Raw genomic sequence first — 13666 nt, forward strand, 5'->3', positions numbered from 1 at the left:
TAAACCAAAAGTGATTCCAGAAGTCAGAAATATGAGGACTATATATGTATAAATGGAATATATATCTTTCAATCTGCTCCTATTATAGTTTGAAATGTCCTTGAGAAAATACCTTAGGAATAGACTATTAGACTTTATAAGAATAAATGCCCACAGAATCAGGGGAACCAGCATCACTGAAATTTAATTATTTTATCAGAGGTGGAAAAGCACATTTTTTATTGTGTGATAAAGAAGGAAAAAGAAGAAAAGATATAAGGTTTTTTACATGAGTATGTTTATGTCAAATGAAGAGTCAGAATTAAAGGCAATAGTTTTTTGATGTGGGAAATTTTGAAAATGAGCTTACCCAGTGTTTAAATTTAAACTGTGTGCATTATTTTAACATAAATATATGTTTTATTATTTCATCCTGCCTACTCAATTTTACTATAATTTATTATACTATATTTACAGCTTTTATGTAAATGAGAGTTTGAGATTCATGTCATGAGATTCATTCCTGAATCAATGGCATATAGACTAACAGTTGATCCCTGAAGAGGATGGAGATCTGGAGGTAATTATGAGAATCTAAGTTCCCAGGATATTAACGGAAATTTTACAGAGGACTTCAAGGTTCTACAGGGTGTATTCAATCATATTAAAGTGGGAAGATAGATCTAGTCAACATCTGGTTTCCACCCACATGGGACCAAACTGTGACTTTCATACAGAGAGAATTTTCAATGTATACTTTTGCTGGGAATTTTAATTTGTCCTTTTTCTCTATGTCAATCAGTTGTGCTCCATGAACTTCAAATAATGAGGAGAGCTATTATACCTCCTTTTTCCTATTAGGTTAATCATTAGTTGAAAGTTTTATTAAATCATAGTTATTTTCTCATATTCCATGTTCCAATAAAATTCCTATGAAATCTAAATTAAGGTCAGTTTTTATGTAGTCATTTGACAACTGGCCATGGTAGGTAAAACTGTTGGCTTTGCATCAATAATTACTTAACTCATGTATGATTTCCATTGTGGATTATCCATTCTATTATATTATTTTCATATCTTTGAATAATAAATTAATAAGATCTAGTCACTGAAAATAATAAATATATATCATCTCACAGTCTCTGTGGGTTGGGACTTTGAATTCTGGTTAAAAGTCTCTCATGGTGTTGCATTCAGCCAGGGCTGAAAACTCCTGTAAAGATTAAACTTCTATATATTAGAGTGAACCTCTTTGTGTCCATCTGTTCTGGACTCTGTGCTCCCTAGACTCACATGTCTATGTCCTTCACCAACTTAGAAAAATTTTCTTTTGCTACTTTTTCCAATAGATTTCCAATTTCTTGATTTCTCTTCTCTTTCTGGAACCCCTGTGATTCGAATGTTGAATGCTCGAGGTTCCTTACACTATCGTCATTTTTTGAATTATTTTTTCTTCTTCTTGTTCTGATTAGTTGTCTTTTAATTCCTTTTGTTCCAATTCTTGACTTCATCACTCTACTGTTGTTTCCCTGTAAGTTGTTCTTTATTTCAATTAATGTCCCCTTCATTTTTGACTGGATATTTTTATGCTCTTGAGGTCTTCACCAAGTTCCTTGACAATAATGAAAATGCCAAAGGTTAAGGACAAAGAGAGAATCTTAAAGGAAGCAAGAGAAAAGCAGATTGTTACCTACAGGGAAGTTCCCACAGGACTGTCAGCTGATTTCTCAAAATAAATTTTGAAGGCTAGAAAGGATTGACAGGAAATATTCAAAGTCATGAAAGGCAGGGATCTACAGCCAAGTTGTTCTACCCAGAAAATATATTATTTAGAATTGTAGGGCAGATAAAGAGCTTCCCAGACAAGAAAACCCTAAATGACTCTATCATCAACAAACCACTATTATATGAAGTATAATAGGAAATTATTTAAGAAAAATAAGAAGATTAAAACTGTGAATAATAAAATGGCAATAAATACATATCTATCAACAACTGAATATAAAAAACAAAGTAAGAAAATAAGAGGAACAGAGACAGAATTATAGATACAGAGAACATTTTGGTGGTTACCAGATGGAATATGGGAGGTGGCGAAGAGGGGAGGGGATTAAGAGTACAAATTGTTAGTTACAGAATATCCACAAGGATGTAAAGTACAGTGTAGTAAATGGAATAACCAAAGAACTTAAACAAATGACCCACAGACATGAACAATCATGTGGGGACTGCCTGAGGGAGGAGGGTGCTAGGTGGAGGGGAGAAAAGGGGGGAAGTTGGGACAACTGGAATACTATAATCAATAAAATATAATAAAAAAATTCAGCTGATAGAAGATCTCCTTCCCAAATTCAGTGATGTGATTGAATAATTCAAGTTCTAAGAAGCTATTTAGCTAAGGACCTGGGCTCCTCATCGGCTATTTCCCAAATAGGAGCTGGCTTCTTTCAGAATAAGTCAGCGAGAGGACAAGAAAGGGTACATGGAACAAAAGCCATATTTTTGTAACAATCTCACAAGTAATAATATTCCATCATTTTTACTGTATCCTGTTCTCCAGAAGCAAGTCACTAAGTCCAGCCTGCCCTGCAGGACACTCGGGCACTGCACACCACATGGGGCCGTGAGCGTTCCTGGTAGAGGCTGCCTCTACATCCAGAAAATGGAAGACGTGTTTGTATCACATATAAAGTATCTTCACAGATTAGCCTTTATTAGGAGATAAAAAACTCCGTAAAATAAAATTTAACTGAATTGAATTTGATTTACCACAGTAGCAAGACATTATTTTCAAATACGAGAAGGCGAAAATAGCTGCTGGCTCACGATTGAACAGTTGGGAGCTACACAGTTCTTTAATTCACACCCTAATACCAGTGATTGATATGAAATTTTATTTTGCAAAATTTTTATTATTGGTATTTTATACCTAATGATATTCCACTTCAGTTCCATTAAATATGATATTTGACAAGATGCTAGGATATTTGTCATGATTTAAAAGTGTCATATGTTTCATAGAAACCATATGCACACATTTTGGTAGAAAGAAAATTCTTTCTATTAAAAACATCACTAAAATTGTATTTTGGACCCTGACATCTGCTCAGACTAATTTCTATTTTAGTAAACACTTGCTCCCCATATATTGCTTTGGTGCATAACACAGAGTAACCTATATTTATGGCTCAATTTAAGGAGAAGGTAATCCACTTTTCTGTAAATGAAAAAGATACCAGCTAGAATGTATTTTATATTATTTATGTTCTTAGGTCATACATATGAGGATTTTTCCAGGTCAGAGAAGACAGTGGTGAACTGTATAGACCAATCCCTTCTTTTCGTACTTTCCAAGAGCTTAAGATATAGAACCATTTATTTTTTGTTGCTGTTGTTTCTAGACTTTAGATACAGAGCATCAAATAAAAGCAGATAAGATACCCCTTGGAAGAAGGTTTAGCAAGTGTTGTATTACGATTAAATCAAACTCCTAGGGGAATTTGTTATGCTTTTGCTATTATGCCAAATGAGTTGTATTTTTTATTGTTTGTGTTCCTATTTTTCTCCAATACAGTACTATATATTTTCTACATGCTTAGAATCTAAGAAAAGAAATTCAACAAATATTATGTAAATCAATTATTCAACAGAACTTCCATAGACATATTTCATAAGTACTATAAAAATGCTTTACTCCAAATATTAGCTTTATATAATTTAATAATTTCCCTAATGTAATGTGTAATTGTATGGAAAAAAGCTAAATGAAAATTTTGGCCTACCCAATCCTACCCAATATTTTATATTGTTATTGTTTGTTTATTTAGTTTTTATGTTGTTATTGGTATTTATCTTTCTTGGTGTTCTGAGTTTCTTAAAATTTTGGATTAGTTTCTATCATTAATTTTGGAAAATGCTGTCATTATTACTTTAAATATTTGCTTTCTCCTATTCTCTTCTCCAGTTGACATTTCAATAACATGCATGCCATATATTTGATGTTATTCCACAGTTCTTGGATGTTCTAGTATGTTTTTTCCTTTTTTTCTCTGTTCCTTTGGATAATTTCTATAGACTTATCTTCAAGTTCATTGAATTCTATCTCTGCTATATTTAATGTACTAATGAGCACTTTGAAGGCATTCTTTATTTATTTTAGTATGTTTTGGTTCATAGCATTAAATTTTTTCTTTATGGTTTCATATATTCTCTTACATAGTTTTTGTTTTTCTGCATATTTATATGTTATATATATACATATAATCTCCAACATCTGGTGTTGCATGTTATATACCTTTTCAATTAATACTTTATCATATCAATCAGTTATTTTACATTCTTTGTCTATAATTCTGACTTTTGTGCCACATCTGAATCTGATTCTAATGATTTCTATGTATCTTCAGACTCTCTTTTGGAATGCTTGTAATTGTCTTTGTTGAGAAGCAGACATTCATAGGACAATGGAGATTGAAGTAAATAGTAATTCAGTGTAAGAATTATAGTAAACCGGTAAAGTTTGGTTGGGCTGTGTTTGATGGTTCTTTAGCTACAGGACACTGGAGATTTCAGATTTCTCAAGTGACCTTGTTTTCATTTCTCATTTAGACTTTGGAGCTTTCCTGTGTGCTGTTTCTTATAGATTTCTGAGCTATAATCCTCTTGTTAAATTGATGGTAGTCTGTAGTCAGGGTCTTATTTAATTGTTTGATTCTTGGTTTTTAGAGTGCACAATGGGGCTTTGGTCTTAGGGTATGGTCTTAGCAAGTGTTTCTGTCTCTCCCCCAGCAGGAGAACTTTTCTCCTATGCTCACTAATCCCTTCTTTTGGTACTTATCAGTATTCCCTGTCTTTATACTATGCCGTGTAGTTTTCGTTGTTGTGTCAGATTATAGAAGCCTTAGATAATGTGATGGGGTAAAAGGAACTAAGAAATATGACAGAAGCATATACCACCAGAAGGACTTGATAGTACTGAGGGGCATATTGGAGGGTCAATAAAAGTCTTATCAGCAGCATAAAGGAAGAATCAGAGTGTTGGATGTCAGAAGGATGGGGAAATTGTCAAAAATGAGAACAGTATGGAGAAAGAATAAAATTAATTCACCAACATAAAAGTCAGAGGGAATCTTCACTGTTTCATAACAAATTATAAGATTATAATAGGGAATTGGTTATAAAGTATAAACAAAAATTTACTTTACGTTACCCCCATTAATAAGCATTCATATATTTACTAAATATAATGCCAATACTTTATTTTTTGCACATATGTAGATAAATGATAATTATGTTTAAATAATTGGGTCATTTTTTATTAAAAAACAATGCTAATTTAAATTTCACTTAACTTGGAAAGAGATAAAAGGACCTGAAGAAGATAAAATAAATATACAGCTTATAGAATTCATATACTTTAAAAAATAACCCCTATACATCCTCAAAATATCTCTCTCTCTCTGTCACACAGACACGCACTCACATGCAGTTTTATTTATAATTGTTAAAACATGGAAGCAACCATGATATTCCTTATTAGGTGAACTGATAAATAAATGGTGTTATATCAGACAATGGAATATTATTTTATGCTAAAATGAAATGAGTTACTGAGCCATGAAATTACATAGAAAAGTTTAATCGCATATTACAAAGTGAAAGAAGCCTTTCAGAAAGTCTGAGAAAGAGTTGCACACAGGGAGGAAATCTTTGGTTTAGGAAGTTATATTCTCCCAATTCAAGACAAGAAAAATAGAAATGGTTTAGAAGAAAAGTAAATACAATATTGCAATACTTGATACTAAAAAACAAACAAAATAGAGACAGACAATGATAGCAGACTGACAGATTTCAGAGACGGGGTTCTGGGGGAGTGGAGGGACCGAGAAAAAATAAAAAGAAGAAGAACTCATGGGCACAAACAAGAGTGTTGTGATTGTTGGGGGTAGTGGGGAAAGGTAGGAGAAGGTACAGGGTAGATAAATGGTGATAGAAAAATGAAATAAAAATAAAGGTCAATGGAGACTAACTAAATATGCTACCTAGGACAAAAGGATGGTTTGTATTTTTTGTGTGTGATTTTGTCATAATTGAATGGGAAGGATTGGTGATTGTATCGATAACTGATTCAGAGACTACAAATGAAGCATCTGTTTTTAGGTTATAAACTTTATTTATTTAGCACTCCAAAATATTTATTAAAGTACTATTTTTGTGCATAATTCTTTGGTCTCAAATCTGCAGGGATGAAAACTATATTTATGCTCCTCAAGGTGCTCCCAATATAATACAAATGATAATAATATTACTCATGCTATTGTTATCATTATTACATATATAGTAGAATTATATTATTCTAACTAACATTTTAAAGCCTCTAATGTAGGTTAACTAATTTAATCCTCTAAAAATATATAAGATAGGCAATACTCTTATCAAATATTATAAAGCTAAGGGAACTGAAACACAGAGGGATTAAGCAAATTTCCACTGTTAGACACTAGGAATGGCAAAGTCCGAACTCCCACCCAGGGTTGTTAGCCCTTGAGTTCATCCTTGTAATAATTAAACAAATGAACAAATAAGATAAAGTAGAATGCAAAATTATGACTTAGCGCAGTTAAGGATGCTATTTAGGCTCAAGTGAGAGAGCAGCTAATTTATTCTGCAGATGCTCTATGACACAGGTGAAATTTGACATTATTGCTGAAGGTTAAGGAAGATCTAGGCATAAGAATAACAAGAAGCTAATGATTTGAGTCAAGGGATTGTCAGTACAAAGCCATGCAATCTGCCTAGATTAGTGTAATATCACAGAGCTGATGACATGCAAGGTTAGTTGCAAGAGATGAAATAGTTGAGATTATGGAGTTATGCATGCAATCTACACATTTCATTATGAAGAAAATAGAGAATTCAAAAAAGTTTATGCTGAGTAATTTTAGTAAGTGTGCATACAGCTCTGTTCTTAAAAATTAGCATCTTCATATTGTTTACAGTACATAGCAGCTGACCAAAAGTGTGATAGAAAATATTAAATATGGTTGTAGTATAAGAGAAGACAGAATTCACCACTCATTTTGATTCTTTTAGGCAATAGATCAGAATAAATAGTGTGTGAATTGCAAATTAATATTGATACACATTTTAAATATCTCATACATTTTTCTGATTATCTGAAACTCATATTTAACTCATGTTGAAAAGTTATACTAACTACTCTGCAATATAGATAAAAGCATGGAAACTAACTCACAATTAAATGCTATTGTAGCCCTAATATGTGTTAAGTGATGTGGAAGAAAAAGATGAATTAGAAACAATCAATGTTCCTAAAAAGGTTTTTATCAAACTCTCCAGGTGCATACATAGCTATAAGGCATGCTACATTGTGGTCCTGGCCTTGGAGAGATTTATTAGAAAATAGTCAAATATTTAAAACCAAGCAAATGCTTAATCAAAAAAGAAGCAGTTTAGAAATGATAGGATAGTTATGTGACATTTTTATTTGCCCTTGTTCCCCCCAACCCTAACCCTAACTTAACCCTAACCCTAACTCTAATCCTAACACTAACCCTTTTCAGTTCAGCAACAATGATGAAAATGGAGGCCCATGTTCTCCGTGGTCCTGGTTCTGGAAGGATCATAGCAGATTTTATTCACTGATTACCATGCTTGTCTCTCCTAGCCAATCTAGGGACTACCTGAAGGACTAAGGCAGGATGTTCCTCTCTGTTTTACCTACTTTAGAACTCATTAAGGGTAGACAAGCAAGAGGCATTGCTTGAAAGTGTTGTTACATCAGACGAAAAAGTTAATATTTTGCATTCCTTTTTTGCAAAATATTATAGTTGAAATATACAATAGACTGTATAAATTCTGAGAGGAATAGCTAAGGAGAAAGTTTTTTGGGGGGAAATTACAGCATTTAAAGGCATCTGTATGTACTAGGAAATTTGGTAAGTCATGCATATGTCCAGGACAGAATGCACTGTCAGATGAGACCTACAAGAACTCTAAATTTTTATAAATAGCTAATCTTGGGTTTGGGGAAAAGCAGGAAATGAAAGCTAAAGCAAAAAATGTAAACCACCTGGCCAAGTGTTAAAGCAGAATTTCATTCACATTGTCAATTGTAGAGACTGGGGGAGGCATATTTTGTTTCGTTTTGTTCCTAGCATTCAAGGGAATCTGTGTGAAAACACTAGGCAAACACAAACTAAAGAAATATCAAATTTATTGAAAACATACACCAAGGATTATAGTTTTTGTAAAATAGTTTGAAGATTCACATAAACCTCAGCCTACAATAATCAGCAATAGCAAACCCTGGGGAATGAGGAGAATTTCATTGCCAGATTTATCACATTGTAATATTCAAATATCTTGTTATTAAATAAATTCACAAAGCATACAAAGAAACAAAATTCTTACCCAGGAAAAGGGAAAAATAGACAAAAACATTCCTCAGTGGTAATAACTATGTATCATGTCAATGAGTACTAGATTTATTGGGGTGAATGATTTAAAAATTGTATAAATGTCTTATTGCTATGTTGTATATCTGAAACTAATATAATATTATCTCAAGTGTTATGAAAAAATTAATAAACAATTATTTCGAAGCATAAAGTATTTTTACATATATCTTTTACTTGATAAAATTTATTTCATTAAAAATTCCTCACAATGTTTATGTGTTTAATGTATCTAAGAAATGCTTTGTTTCAGGGATCAAATATCATGGGCATTCTTCCACACTGAAAGAATTATTTCCAACATCAACTGGTGATCTTTATTACCATAGATACTAATGATTCAGTTAGCATAAACACTGGGCCAGTAGCTATCATCTGATGTGGACACCAACCCACAGTGTTTGTGGTGTTATGGATGAGATAGAAGACAAATTCACATGGACTACTGAAGTCCTGTTTAGAAAAAGGGATGGCACAGCTACTCTCTGAGGGGGAGAGTGATCCGACCTTTGCATCTACCAGCTTTTTTTGGCTTTCTAATAGCATACATCAAAGAAGGTTTTCACTCTTTATACTTAGGTTTCCTTTAGGTAATTACTTTTTACAGATAGCAATGAAAGAGATGTTACTGATTACTTCTTACAGATTAACAAGGAAAAAATGTTGCAAATGCAAGGCAATGGTTAGAGTAATAGGCCTGCTTATACTTCTGTCCTTGGGAGAATTGGCACAGACTTCAGGGAGTTACTTTAAAGATACACAGTAAGCATTTTCTGCCTGAATTCAGGGTGAGGGAGTTTTAGCAACAGCAAGTCACAAAGCAGCCTAGGTACAATGCAGGCCTGATTTTCCACAGGAGAACAGATCTGTGGGTTTGGCTGCTGCTTGCCACAGCATGCCTATTGGGCTTTTCAATAGGGCTGAGCTACAATGGTCATTGCCAAGCAGATCAGTTCCCTACAATTATCTTCTGTGAAAGAAAAAACAATGATGTGTCTCTGTAAAGACTCTCTTTGGAAATTGAGAATTCTTCTATTATTCTGCATCATTTAATATATTAATATTATTGAGAGTTTTTATATTAGGCATATATTAGCTACTCTTCAAAAATGAAATTTAATAGAAATTTAATTTAAAATTAAATTAGAAATTTAATAGAAATTTAATAGAAATTTAATAGAAATTTAGCCCTGGCTGGTGTAGCTCAGTGGGTTGAGCACGAGCCTGTGAAGCAAAAGGTTGCCGGTTCGATTCCCAGTCAGGGCACATGTCTGGGTTGCAGGCAAGGTCCCCACTAGGGGACACATGAGAGGCAACCTCACATTCATGTTTCTCTCCCACTCTTTCTCCTTCCCTTCCCCTCTCTCTAAAAATAAATAAAGAAATATTTAAAAAAAAAGAAAGAAATTTAATAGAAATTAAATAGAAATTTAAAATTTAATCTTTTATGAGCAATTAAAATACATATTAGCCCTGGCTGGTGTAGCTCAGTGGATTGAGCGCGGGCCTGTGAACCAGAGTATCGCGGTTCGATTCCCAGTCAGGGCACATGCCTGGGCTGCAGGCCAGTTCCCCGCAGGGGACAGATGAGAGGCAACCACACATTGATGTTTCTCTCCCTCTCTTTCTCCTTCCCTTCCCCTCTCTTGAAAAATAAATAAATAAAATATTTAAATTAAAAAAATAAAATAAAATACATATTAAACAATAAAATATCTCAGAAAAAAGAAAAATGAGGAAATAAAATCTCTATCATTAAAACAAACAAAAAACATTCTTCAGTAAGCCCAAACATTAGCAGATAAAGATTTTAAATCAACTCTCTTCACTATATTGAAACAAAATAAATAAAGCTATGGGTAAAGAATAAAAAAACAGTAAAATGATATATGAAAAAGATAAGAATATTAGTAAAGAGAAATTATAAAAATAACCAAATAAAAATCTTGTAGCTGAAAAGTGGAATTACTAAAATAAAAATAAAAAATTATTAGAGAGATTCAATAATAGAGTTAAATAGGCAGAATAAAAAAATAATTGAACCTTAAATAAGATAATTAAAATTCTCCTGTCTGAAGGGCAGGAGAAAAATGTGAATTAAAAAAGTAAATTAAAACTAAAGAACTTGCAGGATGTCATCTAGTAGAATAAAATACACACAATGGGAGTCATAGAATAGAGTAGACTAAGGAAATGGTGGAAAGAATACTTGAAAAAATGGTGGCCAAAAATGCCCCAAATTTAATGAAAGATGTAAGCTTACATATCAAAGAAACTCAACCACTACATGCATCATGATCTTGAAGAGATCCACATCAAAATACATTTTAATTAAACTGCTAAAATCCAAAGACATTGAGAGAACCTTGAGAACAACAAGAGACAAGTGAATTTTCATGTACAAGTGATCTTCTAAAAGATTAATAGCTGATTATTCATCAGATTCCATGGAGGAAAGAAGGCAGCGGTATGACATATTAATGCTGAGAGAAACATATTATTAAGGAATTTCTGCATCTACCAAAATGAAGGACAATTTAAGACGTTGACAGATAGTCAAAGGAAAACATAACCTCAACATTTCAGGGATATAGTTAAAGCAGGGCTTGAGGGATGTTTTTAACATTGAATGCACATATTAGAAAGGAAGAAAGATATAATATCAATAACCTAAGTTTCCACCTTATAAATGTAGAAAAGCTATAAATTAAATTAAGAGTTAGCAGAAAAATAATTAAAAAGTTGAATAGCAGGAAATCTGTAAAGAAAATTAATGAAACAAAAAGCTAGTTCATTGAAAAGAGCTATAAAGATGCTAAGTCTTCAGTTGGGCTAACTAAGAAAAAAAAGAATACACATTAATATCAGAAATGAATAAGTGGACACAACTACAGATCGCATGGTCATTAAATTGAAAAGGAGTATTTTGAACAATTGTGCCCATAGATTTGTTAACAAAAATAGACTGGACCAATTCTTTGAAAGGCATATCTGTTACAAATCACACTATAAGTCCTGGATGGTGTAGCTCAACAGATTGAGTGCTGGCCAGCAAACCAAATGGTGGCCCAGGCCTGGTTTGTGGGTCAGGTCCCCAGCAGGGAGTATGTGGGAGGCAACCACACACAGATGTTTCTCTCCCTCTCTTTCTCCCTTCCCTCCCTGGCTCTAAAAAAATAAATGAATAAACAAATAGAAACTTAAAAAAATCACACAATAAGAAATAATCCGAATGGGTTTAAATCTATTATTAAATTGAATCAACATTTAATAATCTTGCAAAACAAAGAACATTATTCTCAAATGTGTTCAATGGTGAATTTTCCACATATTTAAGAAAGAAATTATGACTATTCTTTGCAATCCGAGAGGATAGAAACAAGGGACCTCTTCCAAACTCATTGTAGGAGGCCAAACCCTACTATCAAAATGAGATTAAAATATTATAAGAATAAAACCAAAGTATATACCGATATCTCACAAATATGCAAAAATTCTCAATAAAATATTAACACATCAAATATAGTGGATAAAAAATTATGGATCATGACCAAATGAGATTCATCTCAAGTTTGTAATACTGGTTCAACATGCACAAATCAATTAATGTAATCCATCACATTAAAAAGTTAAAAAATGAAACCACATGATCCTATCAATAGATGCAGAAAAAACATTTGGCAAAACCCAACACTTAATCATGGTAAAAACTCTCAGATAAAAATTAGAAGTATAGGAGAACTTTTAAAACTTAATAAAATATATCCAGATAAATTTTCTACAGGTAATAACATACTTAATAGCAAGAAACTTCAAACTTATCCCCTAAGAACAGAAACAAAAGAATGTCCCTTCTTACAACTGCTTTCAACATCCAACTGGAAGTCTTATCTAAGTCAGTTAAAAGATATACAAATTGGGAAGAAAGTAACGAAATTTTTTGTTCACAGATGCAATGATCTTCTACACAGAAAATCTAAAAAATCAACAGCAACAAAAAATTTCTGGAACTAATAAGCAATTACAGTGAGCCTACAAGATATGTTAATACATAAAAGTCAATTGCTTTCCTATATACTATAAACAAGTGGAATTTTAAATTAAAGACACCATACTATTTACATTAGCAGTAGAAAACATCTAACAATTATACACAAAAGAAACTAAAAGGTAATCAAGAAGAAAACTATAAAAATCATCAGAACACTAAACAATGCACTAATGAAGGAACTCAGGACAAATATATATATATATATATATATATATATATATGATATATATGTATATATATGATATATAGAAAACAACAAAATTGCAGTAAGTTCTTCTTAAAAAGTAATTACTATAAATTTAAATAAATTAAACTCCTCAAATAAAACATCTATTGGTAGAATGTATAAAAATCATAATCTAACTATATACTATACCTCAGAATTTAATTTTATATATAAACACATATAGGTTGAAATTTTTTAAAAAATATGAAGAAAGAAAATCCAAAGAAATAGTAATAAAAAAATCAAAGGTAGTTATACAAATGTCAGATAAAATATATTTTAACTGTCTCTTAAGGATGCCTTCATTGTTTTTTTAGAGCTAGGGATAGAGGAAGGAGAGAGAGAGAGCTGGGGCAGAGAAACACCAATCAGCTGCCCTTAATACATGGCCTGACCCGTGAGATGGAACAACAGCCCTAGTGTGTGCCCTGACTGGGGATTAAACCCAAAAGCTTTTGGTACACGGGGCAATGCTTCAACCAACCAAGCCATCTGGTCAGGGCCTGATAAAATAAATTTTAAGTCAAAAATTATTGTGACACAAAAAACGTAAAAGGTCAATCCATCAAAAATATAACAACTATAATTATATGCATACTGTATAACAGAGATTCAAAATACTTCTATGATAAAATCACTCACACAACTAGGAATAGAAATGCAAATCAAAATCCCAGTGATGTACTACTTCACACTCACTGGGATGCATACAAAAATAGAAAATAATAAGTGCTGATGAAGATGTGGAAAATTTGAATCCTTGTATATTGCTGGTGAAGATGCAGAATGTTTCAACAGCTGTTGAAAAAATTCAGCAGGTCTCCAAAAGTTAAATGTAGGATTACCATACTATCCATTAAGTCTACTCCTAAATATGAGGTCTGTCTAGAAGTTATCTATCTATGTAATATGAAAAATAGAGACATGTATTGA

This window comes from Artibeus jamaicensis, unplaced genomic scaffold (genome assembly GCF_021234435.1).
Source record: "Artibeus jamaicensis isolate MK-2021 breed Jamaican fruit bat unplaced genomic scaffold, CSHL_Jam_final contig_388, whole genome shotgun sequence".
Classification (NCBI taxonomy): Eukaryota; Metazoa; Chordata; class Mammalia; order Chiroptera; family Phyllostomidae; genus Artibeus; species Artibeus jamaicensis.